At 40.1% G+C, this 20,986-nt stretch overlaps 1 protein-coding gene across 5 annotated transcripts in view; it reads left to right on the forward strand.

The window, feature by feature from the left end:
* The window catches only part of JADE3 (jade family PHD finger 3), a 135,824-nt gene that overhangs the window by 11,012 nt on the left and 103,826 nt on the right, over positions 1–20,986 (forward strand). The window contains exon 1 of one of the 5 annotated variants that reach the window (XM_004000432.6): positions 8,981–9,079. The exons of the other annotated variants lie outside the window; for them this stretch is intronic. The gene's annotated coding sequence lies outside the window, so the exon portion shown is untranslated. Of the gene's footprint in view, positions 1–8,980; positions 9,080–20,986 lie in introns of those variants that run through there. 5 annotated transcript variants of the gene reach the window in all.

The raw sequence follows: 20,986 nt of genomic DNA on the forward strand, positions 1-20,986 counted from the left end.
GAATTCCAGTTTATAAGTATGTTATGCTGTTTGATATTTTCCCACAGTTCTTACATGCCATGTTCTAATTTTTCACTCTCTTGTCTCTTTTTATTTTAATTTTTATTGATCTGACCAATAAACTCGATCGTTATGCTCACAGATTCTTTCCTTGGCTGTGTCTAATCTCCTGTTGAGCATGTTGGGTTTTTTGTCCTTTTTTTGAGCATGTTGGGGTTTTTTTTAACTTTTTTTTTTATTTCTAGCATTTCGATTTCTTTCTTATCCTTTCTTTTTGCTGAAATTATTCATCTAGACTTGCATGTTGCCTACCGTGCAACTCTACCATTAGAGTCTTTAATATATTAATCATAATTCTTTTAAATTTCATTCCAGATAGTCCCAACATCTGTATTCATATTGAGTCTAAATTTGATGATTGCTTTGTCACTTGGAATATTTCCTTGCCTTTTACTATGCCTCATAATAAAAAGCTGAACATGGCTGAAAAGCTGTTGAAAGCTGTTGAAACTGAACATGGGCAGGAGATACTGAGGTAAATATTTGATATGTTTGGAGAAGAACACAGGTGTCCTTCTTCTAGGCCTTTAGTGTGGAGATTTGAGTTAATCGAGTCAGGAGTTGGCTTGTATTTGATGTTTGTTTTTGGTAGGGCACCAGAGATTTCTGACTCCTCTAGTGATACCTTCTTTTTGACTCCGGCTTGGCTTTGGGGTTTTCCTTTGTGCTGTTTCCCAAGAGCTATCTCTCCTAGCCCTCCCAGTTGTATTCCACTGTTACTAACCACATAGCTGGTTTGGCAGGTGGTGGCGGGGGGGGGGGGGGGGGGGGGGGGGGGGGGAGGAGGGAGTTTTCTGATGACTGGATGAAACCTCAGACTTAGGCAGGTATTGGAACCTGGGTCTTGAGTATGTCCTTTACAAGAATTCCTGCTCGCCCTCCAGGGGTGAAGCTTCTTTTTCTTTTTCCTGTCTTCCTCTTCCCCAGCTGCAGTTGAGTGTCCTGAAGCCAAGGGTTTCAAGCCCTTCCCCTACAGATTAAGCCTTTTGTTCTGTACTGGAGATAAAGGAAAGGGGTCTGGGTGGATTTCACAGTGGGTGTTGTTTTCCTCAGCCAACCGGCACCAGGATGGGAGCTTTGTCTGGGATTCCCCTGATTCTTTCTCTAAGAGCCTGGTGGGATTCCTGTAGGAAAAACTTGTAAGAGGATGGGAATTCCTCCACCCCGTGTGGAACCCAGGAGCTTCATACTCTCATGACATCCCATACTCTGGCCTTCGGTAACTTGTTAGAATTTCTGGTTTAATCTTCCTACCAGTTTACATGCCCAGATCCTGTGTCTTCCTGCAGGCATCTGTCTCTTCAGATATCCGGATGGTAGTTTGCCCTGTAGTCCATTCTTTGATAGGTCTGAGAAGAGTCACTGGTTTTTCAGTTTGTCTAGCTTCTTTCTCATAATGGTGAGAATGATGGTTTTCCAGGCCTTTACAAATCTGCTGAAACCTGAGTCCTAAAATGAGTTTTAATCTATATAAATGTCTAATGCAGTGCACGGCCCATAGAAACTCGGCACAGGTTAGTTTTTCCTTTTTCTCACCTCTTTGCATGTTCTGGTTTTATGGCTAGGGAACCAGGAATAATTGATTCTCGTTTGAGTTCTGCATGTTTTAGGCTTTAAGGGGGCGCCTGTGTGGCTCAGTTGGTTAAGCATCCGACTTCAGCTCAGGTTACCATCTCATGGTTTGTGGGTTCGAGCCCCACATCGGGCTCTGTGCTGACAGCGCAGAGCCCACTTGGGATCCTCCGTCTCCCTCTTTCTCAGCCCCTCCTCCATGAGCGCACTCTCTCAAAAATAAACAAACATTAAAAAAAAAGAAACCTCTACACCACTGGCAGTATGTTGTTATATGTTTGTCTTGCTCTCTTTCAGAATTCTATATATGCCTTTGTAATTATCGAGAACATCGTTAGCGCTCAGAAATAATTTGCCTCATTCAAAATTAGAGCTTGATTTAGTCTTCCCACAGTGTAGGTTTTGTTAGTAACCATGTGTTTGTCATTTTTATTCCCCACATTTCCGGGTGCAGTTCATTTCAGCAGATATTTTAAGTGCCCACTGTGCTATGAGTGAGGCAGTAGGTGTTGAGTAGAATACAAGCGTGACCTGGTAAGTGGAGTAAGAGGTTCTCAAAGGCAATGGAAACCCTCTGGATGGAAGGATATTGCAACTTGGGAAATATCTCCATTTCAATCTAGACGGATTTTTAAAAAATTTTAATTCTGTTTCTAGTTATACTAGAGATATACTAGAGATGCATTCTAGTAAAAATTGAAAAGCTGTAGAAAGAGCCATGGTAGTCCATGACATCCTTATAACATTCTCATTTTATCACATTGTCCCTCCCAGGGTTAATTTTGATTACTTATTTTTGTTTTACTATGCAAATTGCTGTGCCAGATATCATGCCGTCTAATAACTTACTGAAATACGTGTATTTTTAAGGCACTAAGCACACAAATGCATTTAACCTTTAAGGAATGTTTATTTAAAGGGATAACTCATCATTCAGTTTGGACGTGTGACCTGATAATGGTTCTTTGCTTCACATTGTAGTGTAACTCTTAATTTTTAAATCTGAAAACTAGTGTTAGTGATAGATAGAATGGTATTGTGAGTAAATGGAAAATACAGAAATTAGTATTGACCAAAAAGAAAATGGCCTCTTACCATTTTCTTTAATTATCATCCAGTAAATTGACTTTCAGGGGATATACATAGTCTTGTGGATTTTGATACATGTATAGATCAGTATAACCACCATCATAATCAAGGTACAAAACAGTTCCATCACCCCCCCAAAACTCCTTTGTGTTACCTCTTCAGTGACACTTTTCCTTCCCCAACTCTTGGCAACCACTGATCTGTGCTCCGTCACTAGTTTTATCACTTTGAGGATGTCATATAAAATGGAGCGAGGCTGAATGTAATCTTTTGAGTCTTGCATTTTTTTTTCACTCACCATAATGCTTTTGAGATTCATCCAAGTTGTGTATATTAATAGGTGTTCCTTTTTTATTGTTGAATAGCATTCCATTGTAGAAATGTACCACATTTGGGTTGTTACCAGTTTTGGGTAATTATAAGTAGAGCTGCCATAAGAATTTATGTGCAAGTGTTTATAGACACATACATTTGCATTTTTAAGGCAAATACCTGAGCGTAAGATTGGTAGAATTATAGTAATGTTCATGGTGAAACTAGTTCGCTGGTGTTTTAACGCTAGAATGGATAGAGTAGTAGAGACTCAAGTTGTTTGAATTATGCTTACTTAGTCATGCAACCGTGAGTGAGTTTAACCTCTTTGTGCCCCAGTTTCCTCTTTTGTAAAATGAAGTTAATAATGATAACCACTGGGATTGTTGTGTGGAATTAAAGCCTTCTTTTTCAACGTTTATTTATTTTTGGGACAGAGAGAGACAGAGCATGAACGGGGGAGGGGCAGAGAGAGAGGGAGACACAGAATCGGAAACAGGCTCCAGGCTCTGAGCCATCTGCCCAGAGCCTGACGCGGGGCTCGAACTCCCGGACCGTGAGATTGTGACCTGGCTGAAGTCGGATGCTTAACCGACTGCGCCACCCAGGCGCCCCTGGAATTAAAGCCTTCTTAAGGATACAATGCCGAGCAATGTCTGGCATACCAAATATTATTATTATTTCATGTTTAACTGAACCTTGTCAGAAACATTCATCTGTAATTAAAATAGGGAAATTAAGTAATCCATAAGTGTGATGTGTTTAGTAGGCAAGCCTCCAAAGCAATGCCGTCTCTAGGGGAAATTTTAGAAGTTATCTTTAGGGGAGGCCGGGTGGCTGAGTCGGTTGGGCATCCAGCTTCAGCTCAGGTCAGGATCTCGCGGTTTGTGAGTTCAAGCCCCACGTCGGGCTCTGTGCTGACAGCTCAGAGCCTGGAGCCTGCTTTGGATTCTGTGTCTCCTCCTCTCTCTGTCCCTCCCATGCTCACGCTCTGTCTCTCAATAATAAAACATTAAAAAAAATTTTTTTTAAAGTTATCTTTAGTGGTGAAAAAGTTCAGGACCATATGTATGGGAGTCCTATGTAATAGCCAAAGATTGGACTGCGTGCCCATTTTTGATGATTTTACTTGCCCTCTCAGCATTAAAGAATCACATTCACCAAAGTTTAGTACATTGCTGTACTTAATGAAGAAACTGCAAAAACTACCTCAAAATCAACTAACATTCATTTAGTGCTTGCTGTATACCAAGCCCCAGCATAGGCATTCCTCAAGGGTATAAACCTGAGTGCCTCCCCACAAAATAAGAAATTTGGATAATCATTAAATGTTATTTTTATACTTTTTAAAGGTAACTGTTGACACTGACGAGGCATGATTTCTTGGAGCCCCTATGATGTGAGCCGTCTGTGATTTCTCAGGTCCTATCTTAAAACACATCTTTTTACAGGAAACCTCCCCAGTTTTGAGGAGAGAATTGCAAAACTCAGCATGCCTGAGTAAATCTCTCCCTAGAGCACTGTGTCATTAGGAAATGCAACAGAGGCCCCTTTCTTGCATAACTGCTCTATAGTATGGTCTGGCTCAGTCTGAGAAAGCACCAAGGGCAAAGGGGATGTGTTTTCCCCTGGAGAACTCCCTGTCCTGTGAGGTACACACAAAGGCCTACCCATCCACCTACTATACAGTGAATGAAAGCCAGTGTGTGCAAAGAGGAACCTAAATATCCTTTCTTCTCTTGTCTGTTCAGTTGTTTTGTAATATATTCACATGCCGCGGTCTGTCAACTGAGGACAATTCTTCACCTGCACTTTCAGGGGAGCTAACTGGGTGGAACGAGAAGTTTAGAGCACACACTCCAGGATGTCATCTCTAAACTTCCCTCACTGCCTCCCCTCCCCAAGTATCACCACCATCCAACACTCAGGTTTACCTGGAGACTTTCCTCACAATTGGAGCCTCCTTCCCTCTTTGCCCTGCCAATCCTGCCTGGGCCATTTCTTGCATATTCTAGCCCAGCAAGAGACTCCCCCGCGCCTCAAAACCTGCTCATTTGGACGCCATCCTTTACTCCATATTTCCTCATTAAATCATGTCTTGTCTTTTCACTTTGTCACCTGATGCCATGCTTCCTTATTCTGTGACCTATTTCGTATATACGTGACCTGAAAGTTGTACAACTAGACTGCTATTCCCAGAGTGTAGGAAACCCTCTAATTCTCCATATCCTGTCTCCCACCAATACCTGAAAGAGAATTGCTGCCTGCTATTTAATAAACAAACTAAATATCTGTTCTCATTTTGTGTTTAAAAATTACATGTAACATGTTCTAATGGCCACAGAAGTCCTGTGGACAGTGATAGTTTGGGAAATAAATATGTGTCTTGTGGACTGTCAAAAGAAAACTGGTGCTTTGCCACGCTGCCACTGTGAAAAGTGTGACTATATAGTCTGCCTGCGCAGAATATGACTCCATAGTATAGACTGCAGTCAAAACTGCAGGCAACCTTTTTCTGGCTCCATCATGGTTTCTGACCTTCCCCATAGTTCTTTTCCTATTTACATTGTTAAAGAGCACTAGAAATTTTTTTCAAATACAGACGAAGCATTGTTAACAGTTGTATTGTACTTGTCTCTCATGAAACTTGTATCTTATACAGGAGACTGGTGTGTGTGTGTGTGTGTGTGTGTGTGTGTGTGTGTGTGTGTGAGTGAGAGAGAGAGAGAGACAGACAGAGACAGACAGAGACAGACAGAGACAGAGAGAGAGATGAGCCTGAATTTAGCTCTCTGGGATGACCAATTTAAATCCAGGATAAACAATTTTTATACCTCTAAATAAATCTGGAGGTAAAAGCTCCAGTTATGCCCTTTAACCCCTTGAAGAGAATCCATGCAGGCACTTGCCTTTAGGGAAACCATCTCTAGGCTGCTCTCTTGCCATGATCTCTATGCCACTATACTCCAGAGCCAGTTCAACTTCCTTCCAGACTGCTGTCCATGAAGATGCAGGTCCTAAAGGCCTCTTCCCTATACCACCATTCCCACTCCTGCCACGAGGCCGCCACTGACTCCTTGCTGCTCACTGCATGGTGGGTAGTGTCTGTATTCCCGAAAGCCTAGCAGTTAAGGTCTTCCACATCCAATCATAACCTTTCCCACCATCGTTACCTCTTAATTTTTCAACTCCTCGTCTCTACCCATTCCAGCCAAGTATGCGTTCACTAGACTCTAAACATACCATGAGTCATCCTGCCACTCCTGTGTGTACTGCCTTTGCCTGAAGTTCTCCACATTCCTCTGGGTTCGTTCCATCCTGTACATTCCTCAGGACCCACTCAGAAGCTTATCTTTTTCATCTCAGTGGTTCCTTCCATCTTTGAAGGTGCACAGGATTTAATGTGCTCAGCACTCATTTTCCCAAACGGGATGGTGTGATAGAATGGTTAATGGCCACAGAGTCCTTTCATTTCTGTATGTATGTATGTATGTATGTATGTATGTGACGTTGCAGCCCCTCCTATCAAGGTAGAGTCCAGTTCTCTACTCCCTGAATCTGGGCTGTTCTTGTAACTTGCTTTGGCCAGTAAAATGCCACGTGAGTAGTTCTGTGTGACTTCTGAGCCTAGGTCTCAAGAAGTCTTGTAGCTTCCCCCTTGCTCCCTAGGGACCCTGAAGCAACCTTATGAAGAAGTCCAGCCAGCCTGCTGGAGGAAGAGATGACATGGCAAGAGAGGCCAGGCAGCAGCCACGCATCAGACATGTAGGCAGACATGAGTCCCAGTCACGTCGCCAGATGACTGACCATATGAGGGACCCTAGGAAAGAGTCACAGAAGAACCACCTAGCTGATGCTACTGCAGATTGCTGACCCACAGTATTGTGCGCACATAAAATGGTTGTTATTTTAAGCCACTACGTTTTGGGATGATTTACTATGCAGCAATAAATAACTGAGGGCATGGTTTGTAGCGTTGTATTCCCAGGGCCTAGAAGACATGCCTATGGGAGGTTTTCTTGAAGAGATTACTGTGGGTCACTGTCATGGTGTCACTCCTCTCTCTACTTCATAGACAAATAAGCTTTCAAATCTTCGTGTCTCTCCCTGGTGCTCAAGCAGTTCAAAGCTTGGGCTCACCACTGTCTTCGAGAATAACACCTTGCGGTTCTTCTGTACTCCACAGGACCGACATCCCTCTATTTGCTCCCTTCACAGACCCATGGCAGGTCGTACCTCTCAGCTCACTGCTGCATCTCTTACCGTTCGCCCTTGGTCACTAACACTGTAGGGTCAACCCGTGGACTGCCTGAATGCCATAAAGCTGTTCTCAACCTCGCAGCCTTCCACCATCACTTTGAATGCTCATACCTGATTCACGTGTGCTTATTATTAGGAGAGACCTTAGAGATTGTCTCAGACAGACAACCCCTTCAAGTTATGAATGAGGAAAGGAATGCCGAGATAAGAAGTAACCATAAAAAATGGCTTGTTGAGGTCATATGTTGGCAGTACCAATACCAGAACCCACATCTCATGCAGATTATTACCCAGTAGATTGCTCATTTGTGCTTGGTTCATGTGTACTTCACTGGTTAGACTGTCAAGTTCTTTGGAGGCAGGCATAATCTTTTACTTCTGCCGTTTCACACTTTCCTGCTATCCCCAAAGCCTGACCAGTGACCACTGGACATACCTGTAGTCAGTAAGTACTTGTGGATTAATTGACACTTGAAAAGCACTTATGCTTGGAACTCTTCTGTATCTTTTTTGTAGGGTTGCCAGTTTTTTGAAAAAAACTACTAGGGTACAGTTGACACACAATGTTATGTTAGTTTCAAGTGTACAACATAGCGATTCAACAATTCTGTGTGTTATTCAGTGCTCACCACGATAAGTGTGGTCACCAGCTGTTAGCATACAGTGTTATTACAATATTATTGACTATATTCCCTAAGATGCACTTGTCATCTCCGTGACTTATTTATTTTATAACTGGAAATTGTTACCTCTTAATCCCTTTTATCTATTTTACTCATACCCCTACCCACTTCCCCTTTGGCAGCCACTGGTTTGTTCTCTGTATTTAAGACTCGGGGTTGGTTTTTTGTTGTTGTTGTTGCTGTTGTTGTTGTTGTTGTTGTCTCTCTCTTTTTTTTCCTGTTTGCTCATTTGTTTCTTAAATTCCACATATGAATGAAATCATATGGCATTTGTCTTTCTCTGACTGACTTAATTTCACTTCACATCATACCCTCTAGGTCCATCCATGTTGTTGCACATGGCAGGATTTCATCCTTTTTATGGCTGTGTAATATTCCATTGTATATACCATGTATTTATCCATTCATCTGTGGATGAACACTTGAGTTGCTTCCATTTCTTGGCCATTGTGAATAATGCTGCTATAAACATAGCATTTATCTTTTCAAAGCAGTGTTTTTGTTTTCTTTGGGTAAATATCCAACAGTGGAATTACTGGATCTTGTGGCATTTCTATTTTTAATTTTTTGAGAAACCCGCATAATGTTTTCCACGGTGGCTGTACCAATTTACATTTCCACCGGTACTGCGTGTCCTTGTCATTCCCCCACGTCCTTGCCAATGCTTGTTATCTCTTGCCTTTTTGATGCTAGCCATTCTGACTGGGTGAGATGGTATCTCATTGTGGGGAATTGTTCTATATCTTGTTTGTGGTGGTAATTACAAATGTATGCATTTTTCAAAACTCGAATTGTACATCAAGAAGGATAAATTATACTGTGTATAAATTTTTAGAATTAAGGTATAATTCAAGGCAATTATGCTGAAGAAATCCATTTATTTGATAAATGCGGCTAAATGTATAGGTTACGTGTTACCGTGAGAAAAGGAATTTGGCCCTTTGAAAATAAATGTGCACATAATGAGCACTCATGCCAGTTTCCTTCCTCCTTGCACACAAATGCTTCAGGATCATCTGTCAAGACGGCTAAAGAAAGGATACATGCCCGAGGAGATGGCGGGATCTCAGATGACTTCTAAGATCCTGTGATTGGTTTGAAAGGTAAATAAATGATATTTTGGAATGCTTGGGTAAAGCAAAATATATAAGCACCACCATACTATTCCAAAAGCTGGTCCCCTAGAACCTTAATTTTAGTTACAAAGACTTACTCAAATATAAAATAAACTATTAGCCCTCTGTTAATAGAAATTATTTAAAACTTAAAAATAATACAAAAAGATGGTCATATGTTCTTTCATTGTTATACTGGAACATTGAGAGGCCCACCCAAGGATTATTTAGTTCTTTGGGGGATTGCATCTTTGTTTGGAAGTGATGCGTTAAAAGATTTTTGTCGGGTAGGAGTTGTAAAAATTCTTTTGGGTAGAAGAAATAATCTGAGAGTACAGATGAACTGTCCTGTAGACATTAACCACTTTTCTGTCCAATTTAGCTATCTTACTGTAGCGTTTTTTAATTTTAGTACCTCTGTATACCAAATCTCTCAAATATTCTTTGAATTATCCTGGTTCCCTCACAGATAAAGTAGTCTTTGACATGTGTTCACTCTGTGTTTGTAGGAGTCACGTTTTTAATTTTGAAAATTACATTTTTTGACACCCGAAACATCCTACAGCATTGCCTGTGGATCATGCCCCATCCTGTACAAAGTCCCTGAAATCCACTACTGATTGCTGGTTTTAATGCTGTACCAGCACCTTGAAATACCTTAGTGATCATGCTGGTACCTGAAGAGCTCTTCGCAGGAAAAAACACTGGATGCCTCTGCAAAAGACTGCAGAAAGACTTTCTGGAACTACTCTCACAAAATGAGAAACTGATGTTCCTTCCTATCATGTTATTGTTCTATTTATAAGCCAAGAGGATGACATTAAGAACCTTTGTTTTAGGAGATCCAGAGCAAACAGACTCACACTGGGCCCTTCTTTCCTGTCAAACACTATTCCTTATAATCCAGTTTTGCTGGTAATGGCCATAAAATAACTATATTGAAGAAATAAAAATTGATAAACTACCAGCTGCCTCAAAAATCTAATAGCTTTGGCAAAATATACTGCAGCTCGTTCTGATAGAGCCTCCTTTTCTCTAACAGGTTTTATTTTAATACTTTCCTTTTCACACTACTGAATAGCATAATCAACAATTCTGCAAATGGCCAGTGTGTTTCAGGCACTAGGCACTGTTCAGCCCTGAACCCCCCCCCCCGCCCGCCCTCTACCCCCCAGGCTCCACTGGTACTCCATGTCAGTCATTGATTTGCAGTTGTCCGGGATGAAAATGGAGAACAGAGTGAGCTCAAGTGGAGGGTTGCAGCCTGCCCTGTTAGCACCCACAGAATCCAACAAAAGAGTGGATCGTTTTCACATTAATAAAATTTAATTGTCTACAAGACCATTGAGTATTAAATATATACAAATTCGAAACATCATGTGAGACAGGAAGGGCAGGTTAAAACATGGTTCACTAACAAACTGAATCAGCTTGACGACTTTATTGAAAGAGGCATAAAACAAGTATCTTGTAATAAAAACTCCAATTCAGAAATTATCCAGGTATGGTGCCTATTAATACAAAGACCAAAGTGCCAGCTTTCCATGCAGCACAGGGAATCCTCTGCAGAGGAATTCTGAACCAAAATTCTAAAACACCAGGGAAGAGGGGGTGGAGTGAGTTAGGGATATGGGACAAGTAGGAGACATTTTTTCAACCTGCTTTTTTTCCTGGTTATTATTAAAACAAGTTCTCTAATACTTCATTATAAAGTGTTTTTGAAAAAATAATCACTTGGGCCACCTTCTGTCCTGGGGTGTAGTTAGGTGAAGGAACATTGCTCCCACCCTTAAAATTTTAAAAAGCCAGACTGACTTCAAATTCATGACTTTTATAAAACCCATCAGAGGGAAGTATTTTGCTCAAGTATTTGTTGAGAGGATTATTTGTTCAAGTATTTTCCCCATTTTTAAATTTGGTAGTTTGTTTTCTCGCTGTTGAATTTTTTTTTTTAATTTATGTATTTTTAAATATTTTTAAGTAATCTCTACACCTAATGTGGGGCTTGAACTCACAACCCTGATATCAAGAGTTATATACTCTACCATTTGTGCCAGCCGGGCCCCCACGTTTGTTTATTTTCAGTAATCTCTACACCCAGCATGGGGCTTGAACTCACAACCCCTGAGATCAAGAGTCACGTGCTCCTCTGACTGAGCCATCCTGGTGCCCCTCTTACTGTTGAGTTTTGAGAGGTTTTTTTTGTTTTTTGTTTTTTGTTTTCAATATTCTGGTTAAAAATCCTTTGTTGGTTACATAATTTATTAACAAATATTTTCTCTGCATCTTTGGCTTGGCTTTTCATTTTCCTAACAGCGTCATTCACCAATTAAGATTTTAATTTTGATGAAGTCCAATCTATCATTTTTTTTAAAAGGACTCTTATTAATTCTGGGTCATGAAGATTTTCTCCTGTTTCCTTCTTTTTTTTTAAATTTTTTTAAATGTTTATTTATTTCTGAGACAGAGAGAACCAGAACATGAGTCGGGGAGGGGCAGAGAGAGAGGGAGACACAGAATCCAAAGCAGGCTCCTAAGCTGTCAGCACAGAGCCCTATGTGGGGCTCGAACTCACAAACTGAGATCATGACCTGAGCTGAAGTTGGTCGCTCAACTGACTGAGCCACCCAGGCGCCCTTCTCCTGTTTTCTTCTAAAAGTTACTTGTAGTTCCATGTTTTACACTTAGGTTTATGCCTGTTTCCAGTTAATCTTTGTATATGATGCAAAGTTTAGATGGAGGTCTCGCTTTTACATATGGATATCTTATTGTTCCAGCACCGTTTGTCCAAAAGACTATTCTTCCTTCTTTAAGTTGTTTTTGCACCTTTGTCAAACATCAGTTGCCTATATTTATGTGGGTCAATATCTGAACTGTTGTTCCATTGGTCAGTTTTTATCACTTCACCAATATCACTGTCTCGATTACTGTAGCTTTATAGTAAGCCTTAAAATCAGTTAGTGTGGTTTCTCTATTCTTTTTAAAATTTGTTTTAGCTATTCTAGATCTTTTGCTGTTTTTTTAATAAATTTTTTAATAAATTTTAGGATCAACCTGTGTATTTACAAAAAAATGCTGCTGGGATTTTTATTGGAATTAGGTTCAATCTCCTGATGAATCTGATGAATTTGGAGATAACTGACATCTTTAATATGCTGAACATTTCACCGTATGACTATAGTATATTTCGCCATTTATTTAGATTTTTGAATTTCTTCTAGTAGTGTTTTGTAGTTTTCAGCATAGAGATCCTATACGTGTTTTGTTAGAGATATACCTAAATATTTTATTTCTTTAGAACTATTGTATATAATATATTTTTAAAATATTCAGTTTCTAATTGCTTGTTACCACCACATAGAAATATGATTTATTTTTGTGTTGACCTTATGTCCTCCTCCCTTGCTAACTGGTTGTTAAAGGATTTTAAAAAAATAGATTCTCTGATATATTCTAAGCAAACAATCATGTTGTTTAGGAGTAGGAGTAGTTTCATTTCTTTCTTTCAATCTATATGCCCGTTTTTCTTGAGAGACAGTGAGTGCGAGTTGAGGGGCAGAGGAAGTAGGAGGGAGAGAATCTTAAGGAGGCTCCACACTGAGCATGGAGCCCCACACGGGGCTCAATCTCGTGACTGTGAGATCATGACCTGAGGTGAACGCTTAACCGACTGAGCCACCCACGGGCCCCTATTACATTTTAAAGATTTTAAGTAATCTCTATACCCAACCTGGACTTGAACTCACAACCTCGAGATCAAGAGTTGCATGCTCCACTGACTGAGCCAGCCAGAAACCCCTGTGTGCCGTTTATTTATCTTTTTATTCATCTGTCCATCCGTCCATCTATCCATCCATCTATCTATCCCTTATTGCACAGGCCAGGGCTTTCAGTATGATGTAATAGGAGTGGTGAGATAACACTGTATGTCAGCTATACTCAAAACATTTTTTTAAATAGGAGTAGTGAAAAAGAACGAACATCTTTTCTCCTGTTTCACCCTCAAGTCTGTCGTCTTTAAGTTTTTTTATTCAGTTGAGGAAGTTCCCTTGTATTCCTAGTTTGCTGAGAGTTTCTATCATGAGTGCATGCTGAATTTTGACAGATGCTTTTGTCATCATGAACGGAAATGCTCATGTGGATTTTCTTTTTTACACTTAATATGGTTGATTACATTGATTGGTTTTTAGACATTGAACCTGCCTTGCATTCCTAGGGTAAACTCCACTTGGTTTTAGGGTTTTATATATTGCTGTTAGATTTGCTAATATTTTGCTGGGGATGTTTGCTTCTGTATTCATGAGGAATATTGGTCTATAGCATTCTTTTTTTGTATTGCATTTGTCTGGGTTTGGTATCAGGGCTTGATAAAATTTGTTGAGAAGGATTCCCTCCTCTCCTGTTGCCTGGGAGAGATCTTGCAGAATTGGTGTTATTTTTTCTTTAAATGTTTGTTGAAATTTGCCAGTGAAACCATCTGGGCCTGAGTATTTCTTCTTAAAAAGATTTTTAGCTGTGAATTTAATTTCCTTAATAGATATTGCATTATTCAGGTTATCTATTTCATCATCAATGAATTTTGGTGGTTTGTGGTTTTTGAGCAATCAGTCCCATTTCATTTAAGTTGTCTAATTTATATGCATAGAATTATTCATCATATCCCCTTATTATCCTTTCAGTGGTTGCAGAGTCTATGGTGATAATTCCCTCTTTCATTCTTCATATGGCTAATTTGAGTGTTCTCTCTTCTTTTCTCTCTCAATCTTGCTAGAGGTTTATCAATTTTATTGATTTTTTTCAAAGAACCAGCTTTTGTTTTCATTGATTTTTCTCTGTTGTTTTTCTGTTTCTCTGTTGTTTTTCAGCTTCATTGATTTCTGCTTTATCCAGATTATTTCCTTGTTCTGACTGCTTTGGATTTATTTTGCTCTTTTTTTAGTTCCCTAAGGTGGAAGTGTAGATTGTTTATTTGAGACCGGTTTTTTTTTTTCCTATAAGAGCATTTAATATTATAAATTTCCCTCTAAGCACTGCTTCAGCTGTAGCCCTCAAATTGGTTTATGTTGTATTTTCATTTTTCTTTAATTCTGAGTATTTTCTAATTTCTCTTGAAAGTTTCTCTTTGAAGGGCACCTGGGTGGTTCAGTCACTTAAGCATCTGACTCTTGATTTCAGCTCAGGTCATGATCACAGAGTCATGGGATCAAGCCCCACATTGGGCTCCATGCTAAGCATGGAGCCTGTTTAGGGTTTGTGCATTCTCTCTCTCTCTCTCTCTCTCTCTCTCTCTCTCTCTCTCTTTCTTTTTCTTCCCCTCCCTCGCTCCCCCTCTGCCCCTCTCCCCCACTCATGTGTGCTTTTTCTCCCCCTCTCTAAGATAAAAAAAATTTTTTTTAAGTTTCTCTTTGATTCATGGATTACTTAGATGTATGCTATCTAACATCCAAGTGTTTGGAACTTTTCCTCTTATCTGTGTGTTGTTGATGTCTATTTTAATTTCTTTATGGCCAGGGAACATATTCTTTATAATTTCAATTCTTTTATATTAGAGGTTTGTTTTATGACCCAGGATATGGTCTGTCTTGTTGAAAGAATATATATTCTGCTATTGTCAGGCAGAGTGTTCTATATCATGTCAACTAATTCCACTTAGTTGGTAATGATGTTCAGTTCTTACATACTCTTGCTGATTTTGTGTCTACTACTTCTGTGTATTAATTAGAGAAGAGTATTGAAGCTTCCAAGTATAACTGTGGATTTTTCTACTTCTCATTTTTGGTTTGACAGTTTTTGTTTCACATATTTTAAAAGCACCATTGTGAGGTGTGTACAAATTTAGTATTGTTAAGTCTTTTTGGTGAGTTAATAACCTTGTAGCATTATGTCATGTCCCTCTGTATCCCACTTTATCTGTTATTATTTCCTTTTTTTCCCCACTTCCCTGCCTTTTTTTGGGTTACTGGAACATTTTTTAGCACCCCATTTTAATTTATTGACTGTGATTTTTGAGTTCATCTCTGCATATTTTTGTGGTTACACTAGGAATTATAATGCATATCTTTGCACAGTCTATGTAGCATCAATACTTTATCACTTCAAGAGGAATGCAGAAACCTTACACTTACCCAACATCCTTTGTGTTATAGTTGTTTTATATTCCATTTACGCCTATTGAAAATCCCTTCACACATTATCATTTTTGCTGTCAGCTATGAAACATATTTTCAAGAACCAAGAGAATAGTCTATTATATTTACCCAATTATTTTCTATTTATGTTGCTGTTCCTTTGTCCCTAATGTTCTAAATTTCTGTCTGCTATAATTTTCCAACTGTCTGAAGAACTTCCTATTGCAATTCTTTTAGAGCAGGTTGCTGGCTATCAATTCTCATTTCTGAAGGTATTTTTGCTGGATATAGAATTATGTGTTGATAGTTCCTTTTTCCCCACACCTCAAACATTTTGTTTCCTTCTGACCTTCATGGTTTCTGATGAAAAATCCACTGTAATGTCAAATTTTTGTACCCCAATGAAATGATACGGGAAACAGGCAAAAGAAAAATTAAATTTCCTTACAACTTATAGCCCATTGACAAGTCCTTGAGACAGGCAGAGTGACATTCCTCTAGGAACACAGCTGCTTCAGTGACCCTTTGCTAAGGGCAGAAGGCAATCTTAGCTTAACATTATCCTGATCTCCAGGATCCTGTAAGTCTAAGTTTCCAAGTCCTTTGGAAACTTCCTTTATCTCTAACCTCCCAAATATATGTTAGTAGTCATTCTCCAAGCATATGGCCCACTGATAAATATCTGAAGGGTCCCATGACTGAAGGTTTAGTAAACTTGCAAAGTAAATGACCTTTTCCTAACAATAGCTAGCCCCCTCAGGGTCCTGTAAACCTTGTTTCCAAAATACCTTGGAGGCTTGTGCTGTCTCTAACCCCCTCCCAACTCAAAAGTATATAATCAGTCACTCCTCACAACCCCAGTGCATCTTTCTGCTCACAGGTCCTATCCCCTTGCTTTAACAAAACCATCTTTTTGCCCCAAAGACTTCTCATGAATTCTTTCTTGGCCATTAGCTCCAAACCCCAACATTTCCACATCATTTGGCACCCAGTGTGGGGTGGACTCTGGACTCTGAGCCTCGGTGCAGACGTGGTGAATACTTTCTCTTCTCTTCCTTTATTTTCAATCCAGGGGCTTTTCAAGGAGTATGGTCTTATTGGAACACTTTATGCCAATTGCTCAGGTTGCAATCCTCTAGCCTGTGGCTACTCTATGGAGAGGAGAAAGCCTGCCTTTTGGCTGGAAGTTAGTACCATGGCCAGAATGGTAATAAGACCCAGAAATTTGATGCCCTCTCTTTATTCCTGTCCTTAAACAAAGTTGTCTGGGCATGGGGCAGTCACCTAAGTCATCAGGACAGCTGCCAATCTTAAGTCTCCTGTGTGAGGTTTCTTCCTCATTGGTCTAATGTGATCCCCCTTCACATCTCTGGTCTAGCCACTTCTGGTTGTAGGACCTCTACTCATTACCGATGGAAACTAGGACCCAGTTGAATTAAAACCCAACTGGGGACCATTTTCTAGAGAAGTTAGCCGTAAAGACTACATGTGTTGAAATGTTGCTTAGACTGTGATGGATTTCTCTGTCTTTACTGTTTTCTGTCAGTGTCCTCTACTAACTACTTAAATTACAACATTGGGTAATTCCCCCCTTGTAAAACTTTTCTAGTATTGTCCATGGGTTACAAACGGTGGGTTCTTAATGGCAAGGCAAGGTCCAGCCTTCACGGCACAGCTTTCAAGGCAAGGCACGGCACAGTATCTCGGTCCATACGTCAGCACCCATTTTACAGTCTAGAATGTGATGGGGGAATGGGATGTTAGCATCCCTCCTACAGAGTCTTTTAATGATAAGGCGATGATCATAGCGATTTCTTTTGAGGGATGCCTCAGGTCGCTTTGACACCAGGAACCTGTGTCATACCCTGTGTATAGTTACTCCTATAATGTAAGGTTTTTGTCTGGTTGCTTTAAAGATGTTTTCCTTTGTGTTTTTGTTCCGCACTTTGATTTAGATATGTCTGGATGTGCATCTCCGTGGGTTTCTCCTGTTTGGGGTTTTTCACTACTCAGGCTATTCAGAGTATCATAAGTAGGCTCTAGATTCCAGAATAGACTGGAATAATAATGATAAAAGATTTTGAAATATCTTTGCTTCATAGGGACTGCACATAATAGAAATAGAAATATTTGCTATATATCCCAGATAGAAATTAACATTAGTTTAGTAAATTATAGTTATAACTCCTGCTCCCTTTCAGCAATGTGGAAGATTGTTGCAAATGGACCAGGATGGGGGGGGGGGGATTGAGCTCCAGAAAGAATGAGTGATTTTTGTAGCTTTACATACCTAATAAACTGCAGGTCTTTAAGTCAGTTTTCCAGTTCTCTTTCCACTATAATATGTTGCTATATACTTACAGAGTTTGCCCCTACTCCCCAAGCTGAAACTTTAGCAGAAGTTTATGGTGAGATGTTGGTTTGAAATGTCTGCTTTTTTTTTTTTTTTTTTAATCAGGGAGTGTGTGAAATTTTAAATTCCTTCTGGGGGTTTGAGCAGGGATTGGTACATTACAGCCTGCCAGCCAAATCTGGCCTACTACCTGTTTTCATACAGCCCACAGACTACAAATGGATTTTTTTTTCTATTTTTAAATGGTTGGAAAAAATCAAAAGACGAATATTTCATGATATGTAAAATTTATATGAAGTTCAAATTTCAGTGTCCATAAGTGAAGTTTAACAGTTCGTTTCAGTGCCCATAAATGAAGTTTTAAGTTTATCAGAGCACAGCCATGTCTATTTGTTTACGTATTGTCTAGTGTCTTTTGTGCTGCAGTGGCAGGATTGAATAATTACGACACAGACTGAATGGCCTGCAAAGCAAAAAAATATTTACTCTCTGTCCCTTTACAGAAAAAGTTTGCTATCTCCCGGTTTAGAATAATGTCTAAGTCAGTTGAGTTAGAATGTCAGTGATCTGAGCTGTGAAAAGGGTAGCCAGAATTCAAACTTTGCTCTTTGGATAAGTGTCTTAGGTATAAGTAGAAGTTAAGAGTTACTAAATGATCATTGCACTTGTCTTTTTAACAGATATTAAGTATTTTTAGTTCTAGAGCAATATTTCACATTGTCTGTACTTTTAAAGTTAGCTCTTCAGGAAATCCTGCCATTTGTGACAACACAGATGAACTGGAGGATATTATGCTAAGTGAAATAAGCCAGACAGAAAAAGACAAATACTGCATGGTGTCACTTATATATGTGATTTTTTTTTTAAGTTAAACTAGAAACAGTAGAATAGTGGTTGCCAAGAACTGAGGAATGGAGGAAATGGGCAGAATTTGGTAAAAGGGTATAAATTTTCAGTTGTAAGATAAATAAACTCTGGGGATCTAATGTACAGCATGGTGACTGTAGTTAACAATACTGCATTACATATTTGAAAGCTGCTAAGAGAGTGGAACTGAAATGTTTTCACCACAAAAAGAAAAAAAAGTATGTGAGGTAATGGATGTGTTAATTTGGTTGGAGCCCTTTCACAATATATATCAAATCATCACATTGCATACTTTAAATATTGCCATTTTATTTGTCAGTTATACTTCTGTAAAGCGGAGGGAAAAAATAAAGGTCAATCAATCAAATTAGGAGAAATTGGAAAAAAATAAAGGGCAGTCAATCAACCAATCAAATCAGGAGAAATTGATTGGAAGAAAAGCCAGAACTCTTTCTGTCTAGTTACTTGAAGATTTAAAAAAAATTTTTTTAACATTTATTTATTTTTGAGAGAGAGAGAGAGAGAGACAGAGTACGAGTGGGGGAGGGGCAGAGAGAGAGAGAGGGAGACACAGAATCCAAAGCAGGCTTCAGGCTCTGAGCTGTCAGCACAGAGCCGACGTGGCACTTGAACCCACAAACCATGAGACCACGACCGGAGCCGAAGTCAGCACTTAACAGACTGAGCAACCCAGGCTCCTATTTGAAGAAGATTTTCATTTGGAGTCACTTGACACCCAATTGTGAGGGGCTTAGGGAAGTTTTCTTGTGTAGAAGAGATAAAGGCTGTTATTTAAATTTTGTTTTCCTGCTTCTGAGTTGAGCTTTTTACAAGTCTAATTACCTAGTTGACTTTCTGTAGACTTCTTTTGTGAGGCTGTTTTTTTTTTCTGTGACTAGTGAGAGGAAACGTCTGGTGACTTTTTAAAATATTCATTCATTCATTCATTCATTCATTCATTCATTCAGAGTGAGCCAAGAGCAAGCAAACGAGGGAGGGGCAGAGAGAGGAGGAGAGAGAAAATCCCTAGCAGGCTCCGCACTGTCAACACAGAGCCCGGCATAGGGCTTGATCTTCTGAACTGTGAGACCATTATCTGAGCAGAGATCAAAGTTGAACACTTAACTGACTGAACCACCCAGGTGCCCCATGTCTAGTCACTTTTAAATGTAGAGGGGGGACGCCTGGGTGGCTCAGTCGGTTAAGCGTCCAACTTCAGCTCAGGTCATGATCTCGCGGTTGGTGAGTTCGAGCCCTGAGTCAGACTCTGTGCTGATGCCTCAGAGCCTGGAGCCTGCTTCGGATTCTGTGTCTCCCTCTCTCTCTCTGCCCCTCCCCTGCTCATGCTCTGTCTCTCTCTCTCTCTCTCTCTCTCTCTCTCTCTCTCTCTCAAAAATAAATAAATGTTAAAAAAAAAATCTAATGTAGAGGAAATCCCAGCTCTGACCAGGAGCAGAGCCTGCCCTTGCCCCTCACCCCTACCCTATTCATTTTTTAATGTTTATTTATTTTTGAGGGAGAGACAGAGCGCAAGCAGGGGAGGGGCAGAGAGAGGCAGACACAGAATCCGAAGCAGGCTCCAGGCTCTGAGCTGTCAGCACAGAGCCCGACATGTTGCTTGACTCACGAACCGAACCGTGAGATCATGACCTCAGCTGAATTTGGATGCTTACCCGACTGAGCCACCCAGGTGCCCTTCACCCCTACCCTATAGTTGGCCTTTCCTCTCACCTGCGTATCTGCCTTGCCAGCTGGCATCAGAAGTCTATTGAGATGTCCATGGCCTATTTCTTCCACCCTCTTACCTCCATCTCAAGGACCAGATGAGCCACATTTGTACTGTGCATGCACTTAAAGATGTCTTTAGGCCCAAGTTAACTTTTGTTGCCCTTTGAAATTTAAGCTTCTTAAGTGAGTTGCCTATCACAGAGTTCCTAGAAACAACTAATTTTAAACGTACTATTCACATTGATTTTTAGGGTAAAAACATTCTCTTGATTTGGAAATTTACCTTTTAGGTGACAGGAAAATAAACATCTCTTTGTGCTATGCATGTATATGTATTCTGTATGTATGTGTGTGTGTGTTCTATAACTATATTCACTCTTGGATCTATTACCACCATGAAATATAGCTGTCCTAAATACTATGGGCCATCCCATCCTGGAGGTGAAACCAGAGTCTGGATAATAGTCACTCCATAGACTTTTGCTAGCTCTCTTACAGTTTTTCAGCTTCCAGGGCAGTCTTCAGATACAGCCAGCTTATCCTGGAGGTATCTGCTATGTTTTCCTGACTGGGTATTCTAGAGCTCCAAGTGTCATCTGCCTCCTTCTCGCACATTTGGTGACCTCTGGGTCAGGATCCTTGCTGGGCTGCTAGTGCTTTCAGTCCCTTGAGGCTGTTCTCATGTGTTTGCACAGCCCCCAGTGTTGCTAATACAACAATGCCAGATTCTGCCCATGTGGGTGACCCACTCATCCAGTACTCACCGGGTGAGTTAAGGGCAATGATGTCTGTGCTGAGGCTCTTGACTCTTGTCCTCCT

The sequence above is a fragment of the Felis catus genome, chromosome X (genome assembly GCF_018350175.1).
Source record: "Felis catus isolate Fca126 chromosome X, F.catus_Fca126_mat1.0, whole genome shotgun sequence".
In the NCBI taxonomy this organism is placed as follows: Eukaryota; Metazoa; Chordata; class Mammalia; order Carnivora; family Felidae; genus Felis; species Felis catus.